This window comes from Pseudophryne corroboree, chromosome 5, assembly GCF_028390025.1.
Source record: "Pseudophryne corroboree isolate aPseCor3 chromosome 5, aPseCor3.hap2, whole genome shotgun sequence".
Lineage (NCBI taxonomy): Eukaryota > Metazoa > Chordata > Amphibia > Anura > Myobatrachidae > Pseudophryne > Pseudophryne corroboree.
In genome coordinates this window covers 687,057,064-687,069,899 of record NC_086448.1, presented here as the reverse complement: position 1 = coordinate 687,069,899, position 12,836 = coordinate 687,057,064, and positions in this window count along the sequence as shown.

Genomic DNA, 12,836 nt, shown 5'->3' with positions numbered 1-12,836 from the left:
CACCAGCGGCCGGGATCCCGGATGCAGAATGCCGGCGGGGGGGAGTTCTGGTGAGCGCAATAAAGCCCCTTGCAGGCTCGGTGGCGAGCCAAGCTTGCCACAGGTTCTATTCCCACTCTATGGGTGGCATGCCGATGGTCGGGATGTTCATGGTACTGTGAGCGGTGGTCTCCTGACTACCGGTCACATAACTACACCCCGGAGGAGGCATACAGACTAGCCCAAAGTGCAGTGTCAATAAAAAAATGTACCCCAAGATGGTGAACTAACAGGCACATTCGTATTTACACCTGTTTGGAGGTAGCGGAAAGGCTTGTGGACAAGGGCATAGCTACCATAGGTGCAGAGAGTGCAACTGCTATGGAGCCCAGAGCTAAGAGGGGTCCACCTTCCCTGTCAGAATTACATGGATTATATACATTTTCCACCATTGGGTGGTACAAAGAGGCCCTTACAAACATTTGCCTTGGGGCCTACAATATATCTAGTTTTGACCCTGGACCTGCTCATTGTAATGGGGTATAAAATTAACTGGAGGGCATTATAATGTTATATAATATTATCTGGGACACTGTAATGTGGCACAATATGAAGTGGAGGCACTATAGTGGTATAGTGTGGCATAAGATGAACTGGGAGCACTGTTATAATGTAGTGGTACTGTGTTGTATAATGTGTACTGGCAGCCTGTGTGGTAGGAAACAACATCACTGCTGCTAACTTCAAAGATAAGTAGACGCAGCATCGGATCACTTGTGCCACCATCTCTTACCTGTGTAACCCATGATATTATACAGACTGGCTGCTGCAGCTCCATCGCTGAGACCAGGAAATCTCCACCTAAAAAATGGAGACCCTGGCCTTGGCACTTCCACAATTAAATAGAGGCCATCGGTGCTCCATCCCCACCCCTAAACAGCCTGTCAATCATGGCTGTTTCTAGACAATTTGGCTCCCAGTGCGAGATTTCAAAATGCGCCCCCCCATTGACATTTAAAAATGCGACCCCACCATAGATATAAAAAACACAATTTTGTGCGCGCTCCCAACGAGGGGGCTTGGCTTCACTAAAATGAGCGAGGTCTCTCAAAAATGGGTATGGCCTTGCAGGAAAAGACTACTTTGCACCCCAGTTTTTCACCCTGCACCAACAGACCTACAGTTGAACTACACTACACTACACTACACTACAGGGGAAAAAATCCTAGCCCATCTGCTCCTGTTACTTGCACGGGGAGGGAGGAGCCAAGTGTCATTTGTTTGTTAACAATTCTACAACGGTAGAATAATGCAAATTGTTTTGCCTGGCGCATTATCCTTTTTACACTTAGAAGAAAATTGTGTCTCTCTGAATAATATTTTCCATGTTTTAAAAACTATAAATGTTAGAATTCCATGACAAAATGAGTGGTATACAGTCTGTCACATTAATTTTGTTACAGTGAGCACATAAGAAATCATGCAAAAATGCATTTTGTAAGTGAAAAATAAAATTCCCCAATATGTCAATAAATGTAAAGAATTTCAGATGACTACAGGGGATCGGTATGAGATCCCGCCGCCCGGGATGCCGAATGTCAGGATCCTGACATTGGCATCTCGAGCGGTGGAATGCCGCCGGGGATGGGGGGGGGGGCGATCGCAATGAGGCCCCTTGCAGGCTCGTGGACACCCATAAAGGGGGAATCACCTACCTTGCCGGTATACTGGCGGTATGGTGGCACTGTCGGGATCCCGGCGTAGGTATTGTGACAGCCAGGATCCCGACTATCGCTAAGCTGACTGCATACCACCTACAGTACCATAAGAATGGAATTTGTTCCGAAATGAACAATATAAAATTTGTCAAATAAAATATTTGAATATATTTCCACGTATCTATTTTTATTTGGAGGCATCTGGAGTCTTACTTATGAAACATAAGGTTTGTAAACTAAAGATGAAAGATGTTTAGAGAAGGTGACAATTGTGGGGAAAAATATAGGCACAAACATTTGGCAGAGGAGGAGTTAACACATCACACAAAGGAGAGAAACTAACTCAGCTCTTTACCTAAGATAACACTGGTCTGAAAGACATTAATAACAAGCGCATAATCAAGGGCAAATTGAATTTAGGAGAAAGGAGTCATCCACTGGAACACCTAGAGGAAGAGAGTGTAGAAAGGTACATTGAACTGGCACAGTGCTGGTACATGGCTCTGCGTGTCAGCTCGGTTCCCAGAAGCATCACTCTGAGACTGATGATATGTGACATTATCATAATCAACCTTGAAAAGACTTTGCAGCTCTCAGTATCATACACTTGAGTTGCAGAGTATTTTACCTTGAAAAAGGTGATGTACAGCTCGCTCACACCTGATGCCATAATCTTCTAACCACGCAGTTAATGATGGACAAAATTAAAACCCCTACCCCTGACCATATTTTATCCTCAACGAGACATTCCAATACTTTTCATGTTCCCTTATCAGTTTCATTTAAAATTATAATACAGGTTGAGTATCCCATATCCAAATATTCCGAAATACGGAATATTCCGAAATACAGAATTTTTTGAGTGAGAGTGAGATAGTGAAACCTTTGTTTTTTGATGGCTCAATGTACACAAACTTTGTTTAATACACAAAGTTATTAATAATATTGTATTAAATGACCTTCAGGCTGTGTGTATAAGGTGATAAAGCTGAATATTTATCTTACTTAAAACCCTCTAAAAGGTCAAAGAACACAGTACGCTATTGGCGTATGGAATACCGTAAGGGTACGCACGTTGCGTAACAATCGCTTAGCCGTAGTCGAGACGCTCGAGCGTCACGTTCGCTCACGGCCAAGAGAGCACAGGCAGGCACGCTATAGGCTGCCGACTAACGTAATGATACGCTATTAGCGTAGCGGACGCTCGGGACCACGAGGAGATCACAAGCGGCGCTGACGCTCACAGTGTTAAACCTTATTAACTATACCATAAAACAATGTACTTATAATGTAAATCCTTGTGCAGTGATAAGGTGTAAATGCAACACTGTGTAACCTTGTTAACTTGAAAGCTGTACGAGCGTCTCTGACGCTCTGAGAATACTTAGAAATATAATGAATACACAGATACCGGTCTTAGGTTCTAACACCTTATATGAACGTTCTATTTGCAAAAGAATAATACAATACAAGTCATACACTACCAAAATAACATAGACTACCTAACCGAATAACTACACTTAAAATACAATAACAGTACAATAACACTCAAGAGAAAAGAGAGAGAAAGGGGAGAGGAGAGAGAGAGATATGGCTCACAATATCAATAAAGACAATATTATAGTTGCGGAGAAACTTACGCACAAAGGAAACAATCGCATGCGCCTCTGGATATCCAGCTCCCGATTATCAGTGGTGAGAACCGTTGAAGAGAATAGAGAGCTGGCCCAGATCGGCTTGTCCTTTTATACACTACACACAATACAGTACAATGGTCCCTATATTCTTATTGTTCATTGGACACAGGAATTCGTCTTCGCATTATAACAAAAGGTCATAGGTTGATTCATACAGGTGGGCTGTGACTATTTCCAACTGCTCAGGTGGGTGGGAAACTAGGTTTCCCGCCGCATGGATAATAAAGTGCAAATAATAGCAAATGTCCATAAACTTCTTATGTCCATAACTATTCGCACGAGCGATTAATCTGCTTCAAACCAACACCGGAATATTGCTAATTAAATACTCTTCCGATGGATACTAAACACCACTGTATAACCTCTGTCTGACCCTTCGTATCAAACAAAGAGGGATCTCTTTGTCTATGAACATGCTACATTAACTAAACTTTCAGATTCTATCAAAGGGACCATAATCTACAAAATACATTACATAGTTAAAATATGTTACGAACGAGTCGCCCGCTAGACGCACATAAACTTTACCGTAAATGCGCACACCGTGCGCCTGCGGGTGCCCGCAGCGGCGAGTATGCGCACGCACGGCAGGGCTCATGAACGTGCAACAGGCACTCGCATGAGGTGCAAATATGGCAGTGTGTAGCGTGATATTTTTCTGACTTTGACAGTCCACCCTTTGGCAGTCACCAATAACTGCCACTTTCTAAAACATTTCAAAAAGAGAAAAATATATGTCATGTGTAAATATTTCTATGGTTGGGTAGGGGAGGAGAGGAGAAGGTGGGAAAAGGGTATGACCTAGTGAGATAGCAGAAGCATGTGTGTATGAATCCATGTTTGGGGGGTCATGTATCATCGTGCCGTACGTGTTGTAAATCAAGCTTCGAGGTATTGCGAAGTATACATTTGAATTCCTTCTTATCCCGTGGTACGGGTCTGTGGATGGGCTGTCAAACTTTACCGAGCTCTCTTCGGCTTTCAGTTGCAACAAAATGGGGGAGCACATTTTAGTTGATGATACATGAATGGGGGGGAATATGTGAGTGCTGATATCTGTGCCTGTATTCCCTATCGACTATGTGTGTCATTACTTGAGGGTTGTAGAGATGAAGATAAAGAACACTTATGGTAAATGCATTGATAAACTATGTGAGTTTAATATACATTTGCCGATTGAGGTCTTGTCTTGTCCTGTCTTGTCTTGTCTTGATGTACATGTTGACTGTAGTCTCTTTGTGCTTTTGCTAATAAACGTAAGCAAAGCTTTATCAATGTCCATAGACTTACAAAAAGTGTTGGGCTAGCGTAAAATTAAAAGTACTAGGGATATGGGGGGTCTATGGCATAGTCCATCAGTTGTCTGTGTAAAAGGTTGTCAAAACTTCTTCTTTAATCTATCTGTTGTCTGCATACAAGGTCGTCAAATTCCTCTTCCAAGCGGGTCTTTTTACCTTGGAGGAAAAACGAGAAACAGGTGAAAGAAACGGACCGTGGAATCACATTTTCATCACAACATTGTCTCTATCGTTGGGTCATAAATCACATCAGTCGTTGTTATTACAGTATCTTCACTCCTTAAACTCATCACTCGGGCGCTACATTTACACTTTGTTAAAACCCGAACGCATCTAAATATCAGACCGACCAATATGATGACACCCAGAACACACAAAAGGAATTTCCCTACATCCATGATAATACCTTGGGTCCATTCTCCTAAACCAGAGAACCAATTTCGCGGGTTCAACCATGACACCCAACTGGTCAGCTCATTACCCACAGTGGCAAGGGTGAGATTGTGTTTCCTTCGGAACTCCCATTTTAATTGGAGAATGTCGTCCATCTTTTTGTCTATGACCTCGACCGGGTCCTCTGTGCTGTTTGTGATATACGTGCAGCACTTTATTCCATACTGAGTTGCTAGGGTGACACAATACCCACCCGTCACAGCTGTGAGATAATTGAGAATCATCCTATGCTGAACCAGTTCTGTTTTATAAGCTTGGAGCTCCCTTCCAGTATACCTGAATGTGTCATCATACATTTCAGTGATGTTGTCTAATAAATTTGCAAGCGCAGATATATATTTATAATTTATCACTCCTCTGGCGGTGCGAGTGATATCTAACGCGATTAGGAATTGAATCCCGGTGGATTCACTGATCAGGTCAGAGGCCGGATGCTCTGTTCTCTCTATCAGGTGCCGTTTAACGATGTGCTCGTAATGAGTGTGAGTATAAGGAGCTTGGGCACTGCGGTGAATATCCTTCATTTTAGTGTGGGATACGGTCATTACCTCAGGCAGTACTTTTCCAATATAACATAACCCTTCTGAATTTGGGGCAAGCCACTTATACGCCTTCCTCCCACATATGAAATATGTATCATCGGGGAGAACATATGGGACGGAGTAGGACATAACCATATTACACATTTTCCATATGAAATTTCCTAGCCCTAATTCTCCCATCTGTTTAGTACACGTATCGGTTTGTACGATATGTGCACAGTATCCTGGTGATACCTCTCCAACTTTCATGGTCTTACTTCCTAGGGTATACCTATATCGGAAAGATTTTCCACTACCGGCTATGTGGCGTATAAGCTCTGTATCTGTTTGCATTCTATCGGCTCTGTATGAAAAGGTCATGGTTTGGTTATTCCATGACACTTCCCAATTTCCCGGCTTTCGGGGATTGGAAATGTTAAAACATACTAGGGATCTATCCACATGATATTGGTGGAGCTTCAAACTAGGAGGACTGGAGATATTAAACCTCCTGTCCACCGGCCTCCCATCACTTAGCTCAAGTACCTCCCCTATAGTTAAAGGGAAGGGCACTAATCCTGATTTGCTATGGCCTTGAGGTACTTGAGAGCATACCCAACAATCTGTCTGATTTAACACTTTACCCACTAAGGTGTGATAGTCACTCAATGGATGCCGGTCCATGTGGATATTAAAACTAGATTGGCATTTCTTGATGCACCCATCCTCAACTACATTGTCACAATGCCTACAGATACAATTTTCTTCAGCTAACAGGTTTTCACAATGGTTACAAATAACATGGCTGCTAGATCGTTTCCGGTACTCGCCTTTTCTCGGTGGTTGTGTTGCTATTGGAAATTTACACCTCCATCTCTGTCATCAGAAATCCATTCTGGATCCTTTCTCGACCTCACTGGTACTCTCACCGAAACAGACTGCTCTGGTCAACATCAGGGTCAACATGAAAACACGGCTCACAGTCTCTCGAGGCGAGTCCATCTTACAGGAGGAGAAAGGAGAAATTTGTAATGGGGGTACAGGAAAACAGTTTGAGGGGGAGAGAAACTTGTTACGATAATTAGTTCTCTAGTCTTGTTGTTCTTCTTGTTCTGCTGTCATCTCAAAGGTGCTGTCTCTCAGTCTTCCAAACGAACATTCCGGTGATGCAATATTCCTTCCAAACCAGCGATCTCTCTGTACGGAGCAAAAATCTTGCATTACCATTTGTCTAACTGATGGGTGACATACCATCTTTAAAACATGAAAACATGAGTGAGAAGAGAGAAAACAAAAAAAAACAAAAGAGAGAGAGAACAATTCATATATATATATATATATATATATATATATATATATATATATATATATTACTTAAACCATCAATGAACAACAACAGGGAAAAAAAAACATTTTTCAAACATTTTAAAACATTGTCAGATCATCATCAGGCTGTCCTATCTACATGTCCAAATGGATTCCTTGCGCAGTCCCTCCCACCAGCACCTCCATACTCCACCCTTTGTATCTGGCCAGGATACATTGATGTGGGTAGGTCATGCTGGGGTTTGGTAGACTTCTGCAAAGACCAAGTAGATATGCAATGTTTGAGTCCTACCAATAATCGTCAGAGATGGGGAGAGAGAAAAAACATTTCAGATACATTTACAACGTTTCACCTGGTCATTCCTGTGTCTTCAGGGAATGACCTCCCAACTTGTTAACAATAACCTCAGGCTTACCATCTGTCCTAGTGATCACCTTTCCTGACTACATATTATGGGTGTGGCCCAAACTTCTTCCTATATGATCCCTGATTATAATTTGGTGTGTCATATTCATGTCTAGGGGATCTGACTTTATGTGGGCTGTTACAGTTACTGGCATAATGCCCTTCTCTTTTACACAGATATCAAACCCTGGGCTTCTTCCAAGTGTCAGTGACCTGAGGTTTTGGTTGATTTGATGCCTCCTCAAACGCTTGGATGCTCATCACCATCAACCGCTTTCCCTGTACCTCCCTGATTCCTTGGATATCATGGTTATGTTGTTGTCTAGGGGGTTGATATGATTTTTGTGTATTTTTCATTCTACAGTCTCGTGCAAAATGTCCCTTTTTATGACAATTGTAACAGACTTCCACATTTGAATTTCTCGCAGTGGTGTGGGGCTTATGCTGGAGTGGTCTTGTGGTTAGGGCCTGTATACTTGCGGCCATTAACTTATCACTTTGTGACTCCCTGTATCTGGTGATATTCTGATCATGATCAATAGCGGCCTCTCTTAATGCGGCCACCGAGATATTTCTCCAGTTTGGGTTGGTGGTCTGTATCCTAGTTCTCAATACCTCCTTTAAACCATTCATTAATACCTTAACCGCTATTTCCCTATGCTGTGCATTAGTTTTGATGTCTGTGATCCCAGTGTTTCTAGCCATTACTTGCAGTGCTCGATTGAAATAATTAGAAATACTTTCCCCTTCGTTTTGTCTTATGGAGAAAATTTCATTCCACTTGACAACGGCAGGGAAATATACTTCTAACTGTCGGTTAATCTGCTTAATACATTCCTGATTGTGTTCCTCCGTTTGAGGTACTTCTGTGTCTAATTGACAATCAGTAATAAATTTCGCAGGGTCAACACTGGAGGGCAAACATGCCCTCAGCACTGTCCGCCAATCTTTGTTGGTGGGTTCTGTGGCGTTTCCTAGTTCTTTAATGAACCTTTGACATGCGACTAGATTTTTCCTAGGATCAGGAAATTCAGACATAATTGATCTCAATTCGGTCCGGGACCAGAGACAGCGCATTGCACTGTCCCCGACGGGAATGATTCCCTGATCGTCAGTCTTCCCATTGGGGACTGTGATCACCCTGACAGGATCAAATTCAACTACATCATCTTGTGTTGGTCTTACAATATGGGGTACATTTGTTTGTGCGTGACATAAAACATTGTACGTACCTGTGGACACGACCTCACCTGACCCTCCATTAGGGGGTTTGATTATTGCCTTTACCGATTTGGTCGTGTCCACCTGGATGTCTTGTGTGATGGCTGCTGGTAAAGGTGCCGACATCGTGCTGGGCTCACTTTCTTGCTTGTAGTCCTGAGGGAAGTTTGACATGGGGTGCGACTTGCACGGGTTAACATTTGTAATTTTTACACTTTCATTTTCATAAACATTATTACATTTTACACTTTCATTCTTAATACAGTTACTAAGTGCATTTTTATCGTACAACATTGTGCCTTTCTCCGCAACCATAATCCTCTCCATTGCCATGTCTCTCCTCCCAAGATGAGAGTCAGATATGTCAGTTAAACTTCTTTGCATTTCACTTTCCTGTTGCCACAAGTTTAAATAGTCATAATGTTTGATCCGTCTCTTTGCTGATTTAATGAGACCTATCCTTCTCCTTAGATTTAGTAACACATCTGGGCTAAAGCTGCCTACTCTTGGGAACTTCTCCCCGTCATGTACAGTCATTCTTTCCCATTCATCACATAAAACCCCTGTGTGTGAACCGTATTTTTCACACATTACATACCTTGCCGACCCGATTGGTCGGTTTACTAAGTCAACCCGAACCAAGGTTGATCGCCCCCTACCTGAACAACTGGCCCCCATAACTTGCAGGTGTTGCTTTCACTACCTCTGACCTTCAATCAGGGTCTTCAGCGAACCCTTACAAAAACCAAGATGTCCGGGGCAGGCCGGCGGCAAAGTTTACCGAGTACTCCACTCACTCCTCGCCCACGTTGGCCAGTACTGCAATCACTGTATCCAGAGCTGTTGTACCCAACCTAGGGCCCCTATGAACCTTTATTTACTGGGGCGTGTTGGACCTACCAGTCCCCAGCAAGTATCGGTTGTTGGATAGTTCCCGAGTGACCAGCGAACCTCCCTTAAAATAAAAAAAATTACACAAATCACGTTAGAGTGTACAAATAGCGTTTATGACCCCTCTAGCGTACGCAAATGGTACTGGGTCAAATTACTAACTAATGCACACAATTACGTGCGGTACAATCGTTCGGCACATAAGCAACTAATCTTATGTGCGGAGCGACCAGTGGAATCGAAAATTGCGGCTGCGAATTCCTTCAGCCAGAGCTTTAATGGCCTATATGGGTTCTGCACCAACCCCCTGGGTTGTGCTCTTTTCTCTATAGCGGACTTCTTAGTCTGCTGTACCTGGACCTCCTGGTCTGTTCCGGACCTCCTGGTCTGTGCTACAGTGGACCTCCTGGTCTGCTATACTCTAATGCTCAAATTTATGTTTAACAAGGGATGACTCCCCAGCCACCATGCACGTCACTTACATGTATGTACCTCACGAGAACTCGACTTCTTGTGGTTCAATCCAAAAATTGTAAAAACATATATATACAAACACTCACTCACCACATGTACACTTTACTTTTGTTTCTATTTCTGCGCAGAAATTTCTTTCCTTTAGACCAGATGAGTCACAAATTTAGAGAAGGATCTATTAGTTTAAATTTCGGACACTAAAATTGACTTGCGCTATTTATCGCGTTGCCACCTTTTCGCCTGTTAAAATAATACTATAGTGTGATTTGAATTATGTGGGCGTACCCGGACGCTCCGTTGCGTAATATACGCTGCGTGCGTCGGCCTTTACGTTGCGTACACTAGTCTAACCCTTTTGTTAGAAACACGTGTATGCCAGCCAGCTATGTCCACCGGAACACAATTAACACGTTTATCAATGTAGATGGTCTTTAATTGTAGTCATCTACCGAGCACCACCCAGGTCTTTTCTTGTATCTTAGGCAAAGCTGTGTGCGTGCTTTACAAATTACCCCTTAATGTATTACTTTTACTCTTTAACTACTAATAGCAACAAATCTTTCTTAGCACGTTATTAATTGTGAAATGGCAAACAGGAGAGTGATATGTGAAAATACACGAATGAAAAGAAATGCAGATATATGCGTGCGTGCGTACGCAAGACAGAAATAAACAGTTTTAAAAAGACACTAGCGTGTTGTTCTTACCTCCGGTTCCGGATTCCTTCAGCACCCTTTACTAAGCGAAGCAGACGCTTATCCAGTCAGCACTACGAGGAATATGACCTCCCGCCCTTTGCTGATGGATAATGTCTGCTGAAATTACCTAGTGCAGATATGTGAAGGACGGACGAGCCGCCAATTGATAAAGCTGAATATTTATCTTACTTAAAACCCTCTAAAAGGTCATAGAACACAGTACGCTATTGGCGTATGGAATACCGTAAGGGTACGCACGTTGCGTAACAATCGCTTAGCCGTAGTCGAGACGCTCGAGCGTCACGTTCGCTCACGGCCAAGAGAGCACAGGCAGGCACGCTATAGGCTGCCGACTAACGTAATGATACGCTATTAGCGTAGCGGACGCTCGGGACCACGAGGAGATCACAAGCGGCGCTGACGCTCACAGTGTTAAACCTTATTAACTATACCATAAAACAATGTACTTATAATGTAAATCCTTGTGCAGTGATAAGGTGTAAATGCAACACTGTGTAACCTTGTTAACTTGAAAGCTGTACGAGCGTCTCCGACGCTCTGAGAATACTTAGAAATATAATGAATACACAGATACCGGTCTTAGGTTCTAACACCTTATATGAACGTTCTATTTGCAAAAGAATAATACAATACAAGTCATACACTACCAAAATAACATAGACTACCTAACCGAATAACTACACTTAAAATACAATAACAGTACAATAACACTCAAGAGAAAAGAGAGAGAAAGGGGAGAGGAGAGAGAGAGATATGGCTCACAATATCAATAAAGACAATATTATAGTTATAACCTCTGTCTGACCCTTCGTATCAAACAAAGAGGGATCTCTTTGTCTATGAACATGCTACATTAACTAAACTTTCAGATTCTATCAAAGGGACCATAATCTACAAAATACATTACATAGTTAAAATATGTTACGAACGAGTCGCCCGCTAGACGCACATAAACTTTACCGTAAATGCGCACACCGTGCGCCTGCGGGTGCCCGCAGCGGCGAGTATGCGCACGCACGGCAGGGCTCATGAACGTGCAACAGGCACTCGCATGAGGTGCAAATATGGCAGTGTGTAGCGTGATATTTTTCTGACTTTGACAAAGGTGTATATGAAACATAAATGCTTTCTGTTCTTACATTTAGGTCCCATGACCATGATATCTCATTATGGTATGCAATTATTCCAAAATACGGAAAAATCCAATATCCAAAATACCTCTGGTCCCAAGCATTTTGGATAAGGGATACTCAACCTGTAATTATGATAACAGTAGTCAGGGTCACCGAGAGCTGAATGGGGCCCATGTACTTGGGGAAAATGAAAAAATACTATGCGCTGCAGTGTCCCCCTCTGCATCTGACCTTGGCTATAGCTGGGACACTCCAACAAGCCCAGGCCAGGGTAATCAGTATCCTCCATTCCCCCCACACCACCTCGGAACCCCTGATAGAAAAGTAAACTTAAAAGTAAAGTCCTATAAAACACAAATAGTATGTACAAATTTTACTCTAAGCAGAGCGTACATCAAATGGCTTAACAAGTTATGCACTGACTATCTGGCCGGGTGTGGTATACATGACTGGCGGTACAGCATACCGACGCTGGTATCCTGGCAGTGGAATACTGCCGGGGGGGCGAGCACAACAAGCCCCTTGCGGGCTCAGTGGCGGGTTATATTCCCACTCTATGGGTGTCGTGAATACCCACGAGTGGGAATAGCCCTTGTTGATCAGCATGCCGACCGCTGGGATTGTGAGGGAGCAGGATGTAGGGGGAGTTATTGTGACCGGCAGCCATATCTGACATATCATAGCTACCCTCCTGGAAGTTGCGGGAGATTATGTAGTTTTTGGGTAGTGCCCCGCAAAAGTAGGCAGATCCAGAGCTTAAATTGGTCCTAGAGAGGTGGTGGAACTCACCTCCCCTCCCCAAGGCGCCCACGTTATAGAGTCATTGCGCGCGCCGCAAAATGGGGTGTGCTCTCACAAAAAGGGGTGTGGTCACACAATAGTAATAATGCCCACAGTAGTAGCACCCCATAATACACATAATGCCCACAGCAGTAGCGCCCCTTATACAATGCCCACAGTAGTAGTGCTCCTTATGCAATGTCCACTGTACTAGTAGTGC